General features: G+C 36.1%; 1 protein-coding gene across 1 annotated transcript in view; it reads right to left on the reverse strand.

The window, feature by feature from the left end:
• Positions 1 to 15586, reverse strand: part of LOC139696888 (zinc finger protein Gfi-1-like) — a 141308-nt gene that overhangs the window by 63488 nt on the left and 62234 nt on the right. The window lies entirely within an intron of this gene.

Raw genomic sequence — 15586 nt, forward strand, 5'->3', positions numbered from 1 at the left:
GATTGATGGGCGAAATTGTGAGTTCTGGCATTATGGGACGGGGTTGGGACCATCGAGATATTTGTTAACTTAGGAGGTTTTTCAATAATTTTTTGCTATTTATATTTACATGTTTTTATCATATTTGATGATTTTTTCAGGACTGAAACAAACGTATGTGAAAAATTAGGCTTAAAATATAACGTTATAATGATTTTAATTTACCAGCATTTTGCAAGAATCTCTTTTAAGTTTTGAACCCAAACCCTACATACCTGTTCTCTATTTTTAAATTAATTTTTTTACTTGTATTTGGTATTTTTCTCTCTAATAATCACTAACAGTTGATAATATTGCAGCGTTTTCCTTTTTCCATTGTATAAATGTTAATGTACGTCTTGGACGACAGTTTTCTCAGCTAAATGCCATGTCCTGCATTTATAGATTCGAGGATTGGTGGTGAACGTAAATAGGGTCAGAAAAATCCTCATGTCTTAAATTATTTCTTCCAAAATATATTCAGTGAATTAAAATTCCTTTTTTCCGCGATAGAAAATATTAAATATCCTTCCGCATCCGTCTTGCTACTCGAAGGCATGCTTGTGAAGATTGGAGATTTACGCTCTTGTGCCGATTATTTTGTTTGTATAAATTTGGTTTTCCTCATTCTGCAACTCTATAATGAGGCTCAGTTGAGGACCCGTATTTAAGAATAGACTGATAACGAATACCAGTATTTTTTACTAGTTTACGAAGTTTTTATGAGGATACATTAGGTATTCTTGTGTGTGCATTATCTTTAGGAGTTTCAAGCGGCATTACCACACTCTCATAGTGCATTTATTTTGTATGCACCTTGAAATTTTTAGCAATTTTTAGGAAATCCGATATGTAATTTTGTATTTAATTTTGATTAATAAAAAAAAACTTCCAGGTTTTGTGAGATTTAACGACTTACATGTCTCGTTGCCATTTTGACTAAAACGTCACTTTTTCCTAATTGACACAGTAAATTCGAAGTTTAAGTCGTCATCATAGTCTCAATTGGATTGTATAACTAGAAACTTAGTATTGATAAATGTACTTAAAATTCTAATTCTCGCCTGGACTGCACGTAATGCAGTCCCGTCAGTTACCTTCGAGCAATTTCTGGAAACTATGACGGGAACACCAAAATATTTTCGTCACGTTCAAAAATATTAAAGAAGTAACATTAAATCTCAAAATTCAAGTAAAAAATATCAAGCGTCAAATATTTTGTTATTTTAGTGGATTATCATTTGATTTGATTTTTTAGTGATTATTCTTTTACTAAATGTTAGCAGACTTCCTATTTACCAAGCATGTGACTCATTCAAGCCCTTTCTATTAGATTTATGGATATATTTGCACGTCTCTATTTCATGCCCTTAGACGCGTCCTTTATTTTTATTATTAGCAATTTGACATCCATAATTTAAAAACACTGAGGGAGATGCCGCAGCAGTAACTTAAGCGGAGTCATCCGCTCATGTGAATTAAAATGCAATAATTCCAAAGCGTAAAAATCATTCGCCCTGACTAAGGTGGATGATTGTGTATTTAAAAAAACTACTAGTTTTTATAACAATAAATTCGAAGAAACGAAAATAATTTCCTTTCATTGCCAATCATCCATAAACCATTCTTTTACTTCAATGTGGAAGTAGATTTTTCTGAGTCGACTTCTTTAATGCAATTTTAATGCGTGTACCTTACGGAGGTATTTTTCAGAAAGTCTCATTTCATCGGTGACGCTGGTAAAATTACTTGATGGCATGTAATTTGTCAAGCGAATGGACATTTTTCCGCATATCCACCTAATATTTAATCTATTAACCGGTGATAAAAATATAATATATTGAAAAATTCACTTTTTTTATAAACATTAAGTGGAATGCAATTCTGTTTTTGAGATTTTCCTCTAACGTTCAATTCTCGCCAAATCGAATTTATGGGAATGTTGCCTGAATTTCTCATTTTCCTCCTTACAATTCCAGGATTAATCTCACTGTGTACCCCGATATTCTTTCTCTCGCCCTCTTTTGTTTTTCCTTTACCAAAAGGTTTTTTTCTTACTCTCTCATCGACAATGTCGTGTCGACTTTTTGGTTTCATTTTTCATGTGCCTGGGCGAACTGAAGATTTTATTCTGCGGACAGATTGGGGCAGAAATCTAATTAAAATCTTTCCATTCCAGCGGAAGGTTCATGTTTCCGGATGGTAGTTTTTAACGGGAATTCCGATTCTTCTGTCACCCCTGGTTGTGTGGGAATAGAAATGATAAAATTTTTTGCCCGAGATGAGTTTGGAGGGAAAAAAATTAAAGATTTCCATTGGAGCTTTAGATACCTTCAGTAGATTTTAGGGGAAGCGTTGGAGGTAAAGTGAATGTGAAAAATTAGGGTCGGTTTACGAACTTCATGTTTTAAGAGTACCGGAATTACATTTGAAGTTATATTTTATCCCTCCGTTTCTTCGATTTTTAAATTGAAGAAAAGAATTCATTCGCAACAATAGCATGAGTATATAAACGTAATTCCATCACGAAAACGAATCATACATTTCTGTTGCATAAAAAAGGTTCAACGCCATTGCATTGTTACACGCCACACGCCCCCGCCACACGCCCTTGCGGCGGCTTGCGGGGTATTATGTAGATGTAGATGTTACAGCTGATCAACAAGGATGATTATCTAGAGATACTTTTTTTTTCATGTGAATTTTATTTGGCATATACATGACGGACAAGGGTACTTAAACCTGTTCTTTTAATGGAGGCTATTGAATTTTATGTGCAACGGAACAATTTTACATCACCAAAGATACCATAAAATGTGCTTACCAACAGTTTGAGTCACTTATGAGCGTAGCGTGAATAGGAATGCATGTTCATTGAACTGAACCTGGTATGACTTACACAATAGTAAAAGTCAGAAAAATGTTAGACTTTAAGCCCAAAATATTGAGCTCAGTAATAAGAAAAGGCCTCTGATATCTTGTTTTCAAGAGCCTCGAAGGGTACACTGATACAAGAGCATTTGATTAAATGAAGAAACCAGCAACCGATGTGTTGTTATCCATATCCTCAGACTTGTTTCAAATCCAATCCACTATCCCCCGCATCCGCCAAGTTCCTCTTGATCACCCCTCGGTGGAATACACATAACGCTCCTCCAACTAAACCACGAAACTACATCCAATCCCACCACCAATAACATCGAGGAACTCAGTGCCACCTGGGGCGGTAGTGGGAAGGGAGGAGTTAAACAAGGCGCTCTCTGCTCCCTAGCGTCGACGACGTCTTCTCTTTCACTCCCACACTGCAAACAGAAGACCACTTCAAATCAAGTCTCGAGTGCTAGCCGCCATTTTGATTCCAAGTTCCCATTCCACTCCTGCAAGCCCCCTCCGCGCGCGCCCTCCCCACTCGCCTCCTCCTCCACCCTCACCCTCCGATGTGACTTACAAACATTGCGCCACTGCATCCAACCGACTCCATCCATTTTGCTCTTCCCCATTCGCGCCTGAAAAGAAATCCCTGAAACACAGCGACTGCTCACAACGGTTTTGGACAAATATTCTCTGGAACTGTTCGGCGTAATACTCGGAGAAAGAAAATAGAACCAATATTAGTTGCCCAATCTTATTCCCCTTTTTACTAAAATAGTCCTCTGGCTACTCTTAGTTAAATCATGTGGTCATCCCCTGTTGTCATAGATTATTCTCATTGCTCTGGTACAAACTAAACGTCAGAGATGAAACTGAATTGATTGATGGTGTCGAATAAACGGTGAAAAAAACCACTCAATGTGAGGGCACCTACGAATGAGTAACAACCATGACCCTAAAAATGTGTGACGTGTTATTGGTATATGTATATTCCTACATTCAAGTATTTGTAACCCGTTACTCTAACAGAGTATTCATTGTGGTTAACTGTATGTCATTACTGGTACTTTTATGACAGTGGCATTCCTTTGCACAAATTTTGATTGCGTCCGCGAGACAATTAGAGTGTTTGCCTATTTTTACGTAAAACCGTATTACACCATTCTTCCTCGGTTGGCAGTTTCAATATTTTTCCAGTCCGGTAATCTAATTAAGGCGGTAATATCATTCCCTAATGACCTTTCCGTGTCTTTAAATGAATTTTATGCTAATATGATTATTAATCGTAGATTGCATAACCGCTAATTATATAGCCACTAACTGCAACTAAGGATTTGGTATCAAAAATGAAAATGAACCAAGTTTTAGCGTTTCCTTTCAAAAATTGACTTCAAATAAGTTGGTACAGTTAAAATCCAAAGAGATCTTGGATAATACCGTTTAAATTAAGGTTTTTGGTAGCTCAAGTTTGTGAAAAAAGTGAAATAATTATATATTTCCGAGTGATACTTCCACAACGTAAGTCCAGACATGTGTCCGTTATTCTAACTAAAGAATATGGTTCAAAAATGGAAATTCAAGAGTCAAAAAACTTAATAAATGATCGATCTTTTAAGAAATTCTGGAAGCACATGTATTGGTTCGTATATTATACTTGATATTCATGATGTAAAACTACAATTTATTGAAAAGTTATATTAATTTGCAGTTGAAGTAAATGTATTAATGACTAAAAGGATTTGTATATAAATGGGCGGCCATATTAGACCACCCATCGATATTAATTCGAGATTTTCTTATGAAAGAAGAATTCTGTGTATTTTTCACCAGACTTTTTTGTGTTACCACTAGTTTAAACGCATATGTGTCATCCCTGGGCACCTGAGGATGGCGCCCATACGTTGGAACTAGTTATACTGTATAAAAATGTTTTGTAGAAAGTACTGTATATGGTTTTCTTCTTTGATCCGAAAATGAATTACCACGTAAAACCTAAAACCATTGAGTGTATCGAGATATTCTACATAATAAGGTAGACACTCCTTTGAGACTCATTTTCGTAAAATGAGAGACTCTATTTTTCACTCATATATAATTTCCTTTCTCAGTTTTTGTAACTTCTGTTTGCCTTCATGCTGTCTAACAAGTCTATTCTATTCCTTCCGCAACCACCGTTATCCAAAATCCTCTCTTCTATCACGGCTTTCAGCATCACGCTATTTAATATTTCTCTCAGCCACTTACTCAGCTTTTTCCGGATTCTCAACAACAACTTCCTCTCTATTTTATTTTAAACTTCAGCTTTTGACTCCCTAAGTGTCATAATTATTTTGCTCAAACTTCGCCATACCCACTTAACGAAAGTCTTCAAATCTACCCACATTCTCTTGCCATGCAGACTAATTTTTACCTCTATTTAGTGTAAAACTCCATATTAAAGTTTTTACTTACCTTACATCGATAATACATATTTTTTTAAATATCAATTGCCAGTTCATGGTATTTGAAGAACGTATGCGTATCACCTTTTCAAAACGTTTCACCGACACCTCTCGTTTCGAAAATATAACGAATTCGTGCTCGAAATCAATTTGCAGGGAAATCGGTTTGCTTCCCAATTTTTTCATAAATTTTTCTCTATTTAGATGGGTATGCAAAACACCTCCACTTTTCAAATCGACGTAAACATTATGCATAATGACCAAAAAATATTTATGAATGTATGATTTGAGAAAATACGGCTGATGAACTATTTATAATAGTATTTATAAGCAGGTTATTTTTTCCTTTCTGAACTCATTTCGAGTTTGTCATGGATTTGGTTTAATTCACATAAATTCCTGGAAAAGTGAGGCTAACCAGGTGAACCTGATCTTCTTCTTCCTAATAATGTATCTCTCCTTCATAAATTCCTAATAATATATCCCTCCTTCATAAATACCTTCTTTTATCACTATGGCTGCATTTACTCGAGGTTTCATTATCTTATGTTAAAATGGTTTGCTTCCATGCATAAAAGTTATCGAAAGTTGGTGCATCATCTTCCTTTTGTATATCTGTGTAAAGGTGTAATGATTGTGGTCGTTCATTCATGGCTGGCGACCTAACATCCCAAGCCACATACCCCTGCGGCGTCTTTAGGGGCATTATGTTGCTGTATATTTAGTCAGGCAGTTGTAATGGATTTTATATACGGAATATCTTGTTCTTTGTATCCAAGCATTTTCTAGGAGCTTTTCCAACTTTGAATATTTTCGTTTTCATTCTTTCTACATATCTTTTTAATGGCTGAATTCTGATTTTCTCTCTGGCTCTTCACACTAACAGGCTGGTAAATTCTCTTAAAACGAATTATGTTGACGAGTGGGCCGTTGTGCTGCAGTAATCTGAAATGCATCTGAATAGGGACATTTGGTAATAGAAAAACGTTTATTCTTTTGAGCATCAATTTAGATTTTTACGCCCTGTAAAATTATTTTCTGCTTATTATCGTGGAGTTAGTAATTTTGAATCCATTTTCTATGAAATACATCTTGGTTCATAGTACGTATTAATAATAAATCTATATGCAAATCTCAAGACTGATTTTAATAAATTAAAAGTCAATCGACCATTTAAAATTTTTAAAATATAAGGCCTCCAACACAGATAATTACGGGTTATACGATATAAAGTGAAATTTGAAAATAGTCATGATTGTTTAGAAAAAATTACTAGAGTAAGACTAAGCTTACTCAATTATCACCGACTGCTCGTTTAATTTAAGTTCTCAAACAGTGAAACGGTTTGAAGACCTAATTGAACTATGTGCTCCTTCTCCTTACACCTGCCAAAACCTTCCCCATAAATAGTGCATGCCATATTCCGTGTACAAACCTTGCCATTGACAACTGTGATTTCAGGGTGAAATCGACTGTTTTTCAGGCAATAAACGTGATTGTCCCATGGAGGAGACGGAGTGTACAAGTGTGAGTGAAGACTACAGGCTAAGGAAGAAGATCAGCAAGAACGAGCGATGCAGTGCTAAAAGTCATCCTGCGGAGAGAATGCCTTCCGCCAGCTCTCATGGGTACTTGAGTTCATTGTAAGTGCAACTATTGACCGGAATTGCTAATTTGTAGGGTTAGGACAACTTAATATTGAGTATTTGTACAAGGCGAGCCTTCACGAAAACTACAAAATAAGGTAAAAATCACGTACATTTTTAATTAAAATCACAGAGAACCCAACTGCTAAAACTTTTGAAAATAGTCAGGTAGACCATGGTAGACCAAAAAAGTGCGATTAGGGTGTTTGCTCCGATTTTTTTTGAGCCGCTCTTAAAAATTCTGTCGTCCCCATTTTTTGTGAATAAAAGGATGACTTTCATCCTTCAGTTGCCGTGGGACTATCATTACTTATGAAGGTCGAATTGTACCGTTTATCGATCTATTGGTGTTTGGTCTAAATGAATTGGAAGTTTCTTTCTCCTGTATCTTTTTCATCTAATGGTTCATATAATACCAAGTATCAAAATTTTATTAATTGAACACAGACATTTTCAAAGTCTGTACGACTTGGTAAGAAATTATATAAAATTAGAAACCCATATATGTTAATACGTTAATTACTTGCTTTCGTCTATTGTAACTAATCGTATGCTATTATGACCTGCAAATGTGCGAATCGATCTATTACATTTTTAATCGATAAATCTGAAAAAAAATGGTTTTGAGTACACTTGATGGCATAGTATACATGTATGAAATTGCATGCACGTAGTAATCTGCAGGTAAGTGGATTGGCTAAAAACGATTACGTTTCAGGTTTTGTCGTGGGATTCATGTTTTATAAAAATGTGCCTAGATTCGCTTCTCCATTCAGTCACTAAATTGTTGAATAAATTTTAACTCGTATTTCACTAGATGTAATATATGTTTTGCTGGAAACGCTTCTAGGAGTTACTAACTTCGAGGGGCATCTCCGAGGCTCAAATACAAGTATAGTTCCTTCTGGTAGAAAGAGAAAATTATGATAGCACAAGATTGGTAATTAAACCGGATCAGAAATCTCAAATAATGTCAATTTTGAGGATTCACTTAGCAGTTGCTAACCTTTAGCATAAATGTGGCAAAATCTCATGAAGTTTTAACTAAAATATTTTTTCAAATTACATATTCCTACATTTTTCCGTTGGCGTTCCCTCTATAAAATTTATTCCGTGAAAAAGCTGTCGTTTTATAGAGTTGTTTATCCCATTTGGGTTCCAGGCTAAGTGTTAATGGGGATAGTCGGAGACAGAATCAACATTCATTGATAGAAAACGATGTATTGAAAGAAAGAAGCATTCGAAAATTACCTGGTGCTCTTAATCTGCATGTGTTCCCATCACCGTAGGCATAAGACTCAGTGCAGAGTGAGTGTGCTCTACCATCAGCTGTCAAAACAGACTTCGGGTTGTTGACTTTCTTTTCTAGGGGAAAAACCGTAAATAGTGTTCAAAGGCCAGTATTTTTTTCTCATTCAACGTGAGCCTGATATTTGAGGTTTTAGGTAAATGACGTCTCATACGTTCCTTCGGGTTTGGGCAAATTCCATAGATCAAAACATAATAGTTTTATTCATTTGCCTTTGTCGCGAGTTCTTTGATACAATTTCTACTCTTGTTTACTATTTGTTTCTCACATTAAGAATCCTTTTATTGCCGAATAAATAGTGTCAAAAACTTTAAAACCCTTATCGCTTCTCCATTATATATATATATATATATATATATATATATATATATATATATATATATATATATATATATATATATATATATATATATATATATATATATATATGTATGTATGTATACGTGTATATATATTTTGTATACATGCCCCTACTCTTCTCCGTAATTCGATTTCTTCCTCTCATCCTGCACATATCACATCAGTAAGAAGAGGGAGAGGGGTACTACTGGAGCTCACTCCTTCATTCATCTCAATCCACGATGCTTCCCCCAGTACTTCTTGCCTTTAAGGGTTGCCGAATCGTCCAGGGAACTCCCTCTTTCTTCCCCTCCCACTTGGCCATCCTTCCTCCTTTATTCCTCGCCGTCTTCATATCTCTTTCCCCATTCCACTATTTATTTCTACTCTTTTCTCAGAGGCCGTAACATCCAACATTTCTCAAGAACCCTTTCAATTCAATGTGATACCATTTTATTTTTGCCACTGGTTATATTCTACTTGTATTTTTTTGTGTTCTTTGTCAATTAGATGACCTTTAAACTACAATAATACGACCAAATAAATGCCTCATGGAATTCGTATCTTATACTTACGTAGTTTGTTTACAGATTGGACATTTTGGATATTCTATTGAACAATGTGAATGATTTTGTTTTGTACTTTTTCCAATTGATTTAGGTGAGTCATTCAAATAAGATCATTAATTGGCATATATTTTTCCATTCTAATTTACCTTATTCTAATCCTCTTTTTTGTAGTTCTTTGGAGGTGCATTTTGGTTTTTCTTGCCGGTAAACTTACATTTACTGTTCAAGTACCGCTAGAATTAAAAAGGGTGCATATGTACGTGTAAGTTCCGAAAAAGATTGCTCTTCATCTCTATGCATTACAAATTAGACTAATATTTCAGTTAAAATTTTATGAGTACATTTTAATACTGTTTTACATGTCGTACTTTGCTACTACAGTCATAATGGAAAACAAACTTTGTAGGTATGATTCAGTGGAGTAAGTTAACTTTGCATTACTCGGAATTGAAATGTCTATGATATAAGAAATCCTGACTTGTATAGCGATCTCATTGTCCCATCATAACATTCTAAACACTCAAACTGCAAACATTGACTGCTTTTCAATCTTAATTTTGATTCTACACCACCCACCAGCTCTAGGTGCTATCAACGACTAATAGAATACAAGTGAAACATTGTATATATACATATGTGGCTTGTGCATTCATTGAATTTTGGTATTTAAACTAATAGGATAAAAATGTAATTTGTTTTTCGAAGTTGTTGATATGAAAATTAATATAACTGCCCTTAGTGATTGCTTCCTTTATTTCCTTATTGCTATTAAAATTAATTGTACAGCGAATTTATGTAATTAACCATAAAATTCATTGCCTATTCTGTTGAATTTTAATCAAACGTCTTAGATTTTGTCAAATTTCAGACTATTCAATTTTATATCAATAATGTGGAAATGCCTACTTCGGTCATCCAATGTTCCAGAAGATGTATAGGGTTCACATCGTGCCCGAATTCTATTCTTGCATTCCTCGATTTATCATGCGATCTGAGAATTTTTCGTTTTTAGCGAGAAAACAAAAATTCGCTGGTCCATCACGAACACCCATGGAGAAACGACTGAAAACACGCAAACAACAATTTGCGCTTTGATATCACGCTCATTTGCTCCGCGACCCACTCTCTGTTTCGCAGTAAGTGAAATGCCCATAATTCAAAGGGAATAAACACTGTCGCAAGTATCGATGGATGACAGTCGCTAATGACTATTTGATTGAAACATGTACCTGAAAACAATACATACCTGTGTATTAATTGCCGGAGGTATTCCAATCATCTGCGTCCTAAGCATGGAGGGGCGTAACTGGTATTTAACGGGTGGGTAACTGCTTTATCTCTTCTCGGCGTTCAGCCTTGAACCACACCCTAAACCAATTTATTTCTAAATGCTTTGCACCATTACCTTTTTTATTGAGGACAAAGATATAGAAAACTACTTGCTGAATATGCCGTATCATATTCATCCCGTCTGGTTATCTATAAAAGTTAACCGTGTCGGAAGAATATTCCATCAAGAGTTTATGTATTTTTGCTACCAACTCGTTAAGGTAAGAAATACGTGTTAAATGTAAGTAAAAACGGGATCAAAACGGTTTAAAGTCCCCAACAGATAGAAAACATAGATAAGTTGTTCAAAGGATTTAGTGTTTACAGTTATAACTAAACTGAAGTATAATCTGGTGCTAAAATATTTTTTTTCAGCATATAGACACATCTTTTAAATTTAATATTGTTTCTCTTGTCGGCGAGTATAAAATTGCAATTGTACTTCCCATAAAATAATCATGACTCACTTTTTTTGTATTTTTAAATCAAAATATTATAGGCTAAGTAGCCTTATGAACTTAAATCTTTATTTAAAAATAATACGGCGCGAATAGAATTTTTCCACATAGTTGCTGGTTACTGCCTTCATTACTGGTTTCCATAATATCTACCATCTCGCTAAAAAAGTTCGGAAGACAATATTATTATTTTAAAACTACAAATCCCTTTCATTTTTCAAAGATTGCATCAGCCTTTTTTGGCCCTCCCCGCAGAAAAAAAAACTATTCTCTTTGAGTCGTCGATATAACGGCGCCACCACGCTCGAGCCTCTGTGTCGTTTAGCCATCGCGAGGCCGTCGGTTCATGAGTTTTGCTCCGAGCGAATTGGAGGGCGGACGCTGGTGGGCGGGGGATTTTGGGCTCTCTGCACCGCACGCTGAAAATGATGAAAAGTAAACTCGTTTGGAGTTTAATATATTGACGATGGTTTATGTGAGCGTGAGAACGACGTGTTGGGAGAATGAGGGTGCAGAAGTGCCGCGGAGGGATGCATGGCTGCGTTTTCGGGTTTGGCGTGGGGGACGGGTAACATGGGAGGGCGTGAAATTAGGGGCGGATGAAGAGAGGTGCGGGAAAAGGGTGTGTGAAAGGGATTGCGATTCAAATAGCTTGGGACGTGGGGGGAGAGATGGTGATGAGTTCGACGCGTTCGTTTATTTTGCACTGCTTATCTTACTTGCACTTTTAAGCCTATCGGTACGTGATGAAAATGCGATCTCTTCTGCAGATCAGTTATTTTTTTCGCTCATTCATAGACCTCAACTCGGTGCGGATAATAATCCTATCTGCGGTGCTACAATATGTTAGATGCATGCCAAATAGAAATAGACTCCTAGACCGATGTACTGTCTATAAAGTGAGGAAATCTAATAATTTTGCTCTTCTCCTTATGGTGTCTATGTATGAACATTTATTGTGGTTCCAGAAATAATATCAGTTCGGATTCAAATTAATTTATATTTTATGGAAGACAAAGGCCACAAGTGAATCATGTGAAGACGTTTGAGTAATATGGACAAACTAAGTTCGTCTAATGTTACAGTGACGCAAGTTTAGGAAGGCTACATTCTGATAAGCGAATAGACTATGAGAGCCGAGAATGAGAATACGTCTACGAAGTTGATTTCTATAACAATATAGTTGAGCGTTGAAACAATGACGCTGGTTATTAAAATCATTAAGAAGCAGAACATTAAAAATATGCGTGCGTGTGCGATGAAAGTGCATGGGAGAGTCCAATTACGGAGTTTGCCATTTTATTCATGGAATGATGTTAACATCTTTTTCAAAAGAACATGCATCAAACCGACTAGAAATATAGAACAGTTAGTTAAATTAAGATCATGGTTCTGTATGGTTAAAAATTTTCAGTCTTTCTATTTAGGTAGTCTTCTTCCATTGAAACGAAACGGGCCGAAAAGAACAGCCTGCCAAAATAACAGGATGCAGCGTTAATTGTTTTAGGCTACGGATGATCTACTTTTACTGAAAAGAAGAGTCGAGAGTCAAATACCGGATACGTTTACCTGTAAGGATACGATAATTTCCCTGTGTTATTCACATTGGGAGATGATGTGATTGGCAAATTGTAAACAAATAGATAATATACGAGAGGAATGTGGATATCATGTAAAGGAAACATCAAACGTTTTATTGTAGTTTCATATTTATGCCTTGAACAGTGCGGTTATCCTAAAAAAATAGAACAAAAGAGCATGACAGAAGAACCGCAATATATTAGACTTTTATGGCGTCAATATAATAGTAAATATCAAATTAATTTCCATGAATCATTGCTCATCTGCAAGAATTGGCTACTTGTCTTATGTTGGTCCTTAATATTTGTAGTGTATTAATAACTGAATCGAGGTTTACCGAAAGAACAATTATAGTAAGTCTAAGAACGAAAGTAGATAGACATAATTCGGTTTTCCAAGTATTTCGTACAATACACAAAAAAGAAATTTGCATGTATACTTAATAATCGAATGCTTCAATCGCGCACACCAGCCGACGTTTCAGCTGGCGATGTTGCGTTAGTTCCAAATAAAATATGGATAATTTATCGTGAATCGTGAAGCTCTATGTACGCACAAGGAAAACATCAGTTCTGCTGAGAGCTGCGTGTCGAAGGTAAGCATGCAACGCGGATGGGGATTGATATTGAAGCAAATGTACCAATGGGGCGCTAGGTACTTTTGATAAGCACCTTGCGTGGAAAATGGCAAAAATGACGGTCATATGAGGGTCGTGAGAAGCGGAAGAGTGTGTTTGATGATCGACGGAGATGGAATGCTAATTTGCTCTGGGATTGGGAAAGGAGGGTGCGGACGAAAGAGAAAGTGAGAGGGGGAGGGAATGAGGAACGCCGGTAAATTGATGGGCGAGTGATTTTTGTGATTGAATGCCATTGAAAATTCTCGGTGCGGAAGAGCTGTAAAGGGCTTGCGCGGCTTCATTTGTTTTTCCGCTGTTTCCAATCTCGTTCGCCGAATTAAAGAAAAATAACGGACCGGTGTTATTCCCTTGCGGGACCTCAACACAGAGCGAGCGCGTGCTCCATCCTCGCTCCTGTCATTATCATCATTGCTTAGGATGTCGATGCGTGATATTATTCCTCTCCCTTTCTGCGTCACACTATCCCTTTTTTCTCTCTCTATCCCTTTTTTCTCTCTCTATCCCTCTATATGCGGCTTTTATTCTTTTTTTGGTGCCTCCTCAGCGCTCCACATGTGGGAATTGGCAGTTCGAGACAAAATAGTCGTATGTCAGTAGCATTGAAAAGAGTTGAATTTCTTTAACATATTTCTGGATTACATTCCCAGAATTGTGCAGTTAGAACAATTTTCTACGCAGGCCTCTGAGAAACATTATTTTCATCAGCAGTTGAGTGCATCAGGGATTATGTGTCTTCTTCTACAATTTTTTTCATGGTTGAGAATAATATTAAAGTACTTAGGTAAAGAAAATTTAGACAAGAAAAATGTAAACAATTAAAAAATTTTAGTATTCGTTGATTTCGGTTTTAGATTTTGTGAGAATTCCAGAGATAATTTAAAATATTTTCAAGTTATATATATTAAATATTTGAGAATATTATAATTTGTGAGTACTTTACTTGTGATTGAACCCTGAACGCCGAAATAGCAAATAATTGTCATGATACTAATAGGCTTCATAAATAAAAATACAAGTCCAAACGTAGACAGCATAAACTTGAAGGATATTTCGGTTTTGCCGATTTATGGAACGAAACGAAATATTTGTTGCTTTAAGCTCTACTTTGAAGTATGTAGTTACAGTTTACATTAGTGTATGTAGAGTTAAAATTTAAATGTTACATATCCTGTAGGAATAAAGTATGATATCAGGGTAAGGCCAAAGTTAAACCACCTGAAATGATTTCAAATCCAAGACAAATTATTTGGTAGGGTAAAGAGAAAATTGCATTCATAATGAACTCCTAGCAGTTTCTTATAGTCATTCTTATTTATAAATTACTTTAGCATCCTCTTAACATGTTTAAGGGAGATAACGTCTCTCTTCCCCTCTAGATATCTGTGCCTTGTTGGGAGCGACCATACTCAATTTTCCTCAGTCTTCTAACTCCCTCCTGTAGCCACCCCGCCGCCCTCCTTACTTTAGAATCTCCAACTTTGTTAGTCCTCCTCTCTTCTTCCTCACTTCGATGCCCTCCTAAAGAGCCATTAAAATTCATGAGAGCGGTGATTAAGCAGTCCGCCCGCTACTACTCCGGAACCCTATCTTCCCAGTAGTCCAATAGCTTCTCTCCCTTCATCTCTAACGCCCATATATATTCTGCCCCTACCCAAATTCATCCTCCCAATCAACCTTTCTCCGCCCTTCCCTTTTAAGGAACTAAATGCTCTCATCCCGCCTCCCTCTGGAGCTCCCCTCTTGCGATATTGCATAAGCAGCCATCGGCACCAATCTTCCTTCCCTCCCTCTCTGGCCTTCTATCATCCCCTTGACCATCAATGTACTTTGAATTCGCTTTTGACTCTGTTGCCTCAAAATTCTTCCAAAGGATTCTTTCGCCGCAATTATTCACCTCTTTCGTACGAAGACGAGATCGATTACAATATTTTCCCTTGTAATTCGGGATCAATCGGTGTTTTTCGCAGTAAAAAAGATCGGATCGAGCAGGATAATCAGCCCCAAATATTAATTGTTATTCAATTAAGGCCAAATCTTCATGCTTTAAATTGCGGATTTTACCCAGCTAAAGAGGTTAATTATAAAAAGTGATTTCCTTAACGGGTGCATACGTTTTCTATTTGCGAATCCCACGGCAAAGATTTCCTTTTCAGGATGGTGAATCCGGACAGAATTTAGATTTGAATTTCTTTTTTCCCTCTTTAATATTGATTTTCTCAAAAGAAAAAACTTACAAATCAATGTTAAACTATCAATAATTCTCATAAAGTTTACCTCCGCGTATGTTTCTCCAATTAAGGATTTTACGTCAAGTTTAAATACCTTTTTAAATTGACATTAAATACGGAAGAAAATTTAGAATTCTATTAAATGAAGCCATTTAAT

The sequence above is a fragment of the Hetaerina americana genome, unplaced genomic scaffold, assembly GCF_022747635.1.
Source record: "Hetaerina americana unplaced genomic scaffold, ioHetAmer1.1.p SCAF_1, whole genome shotgun sequence".
Lineage (NCBI taxonomy): Eukaryota > Metazoa > Arthropoda > Insecta > Odonata > Calopterygidae > Hetaerina > Hetaerina americana.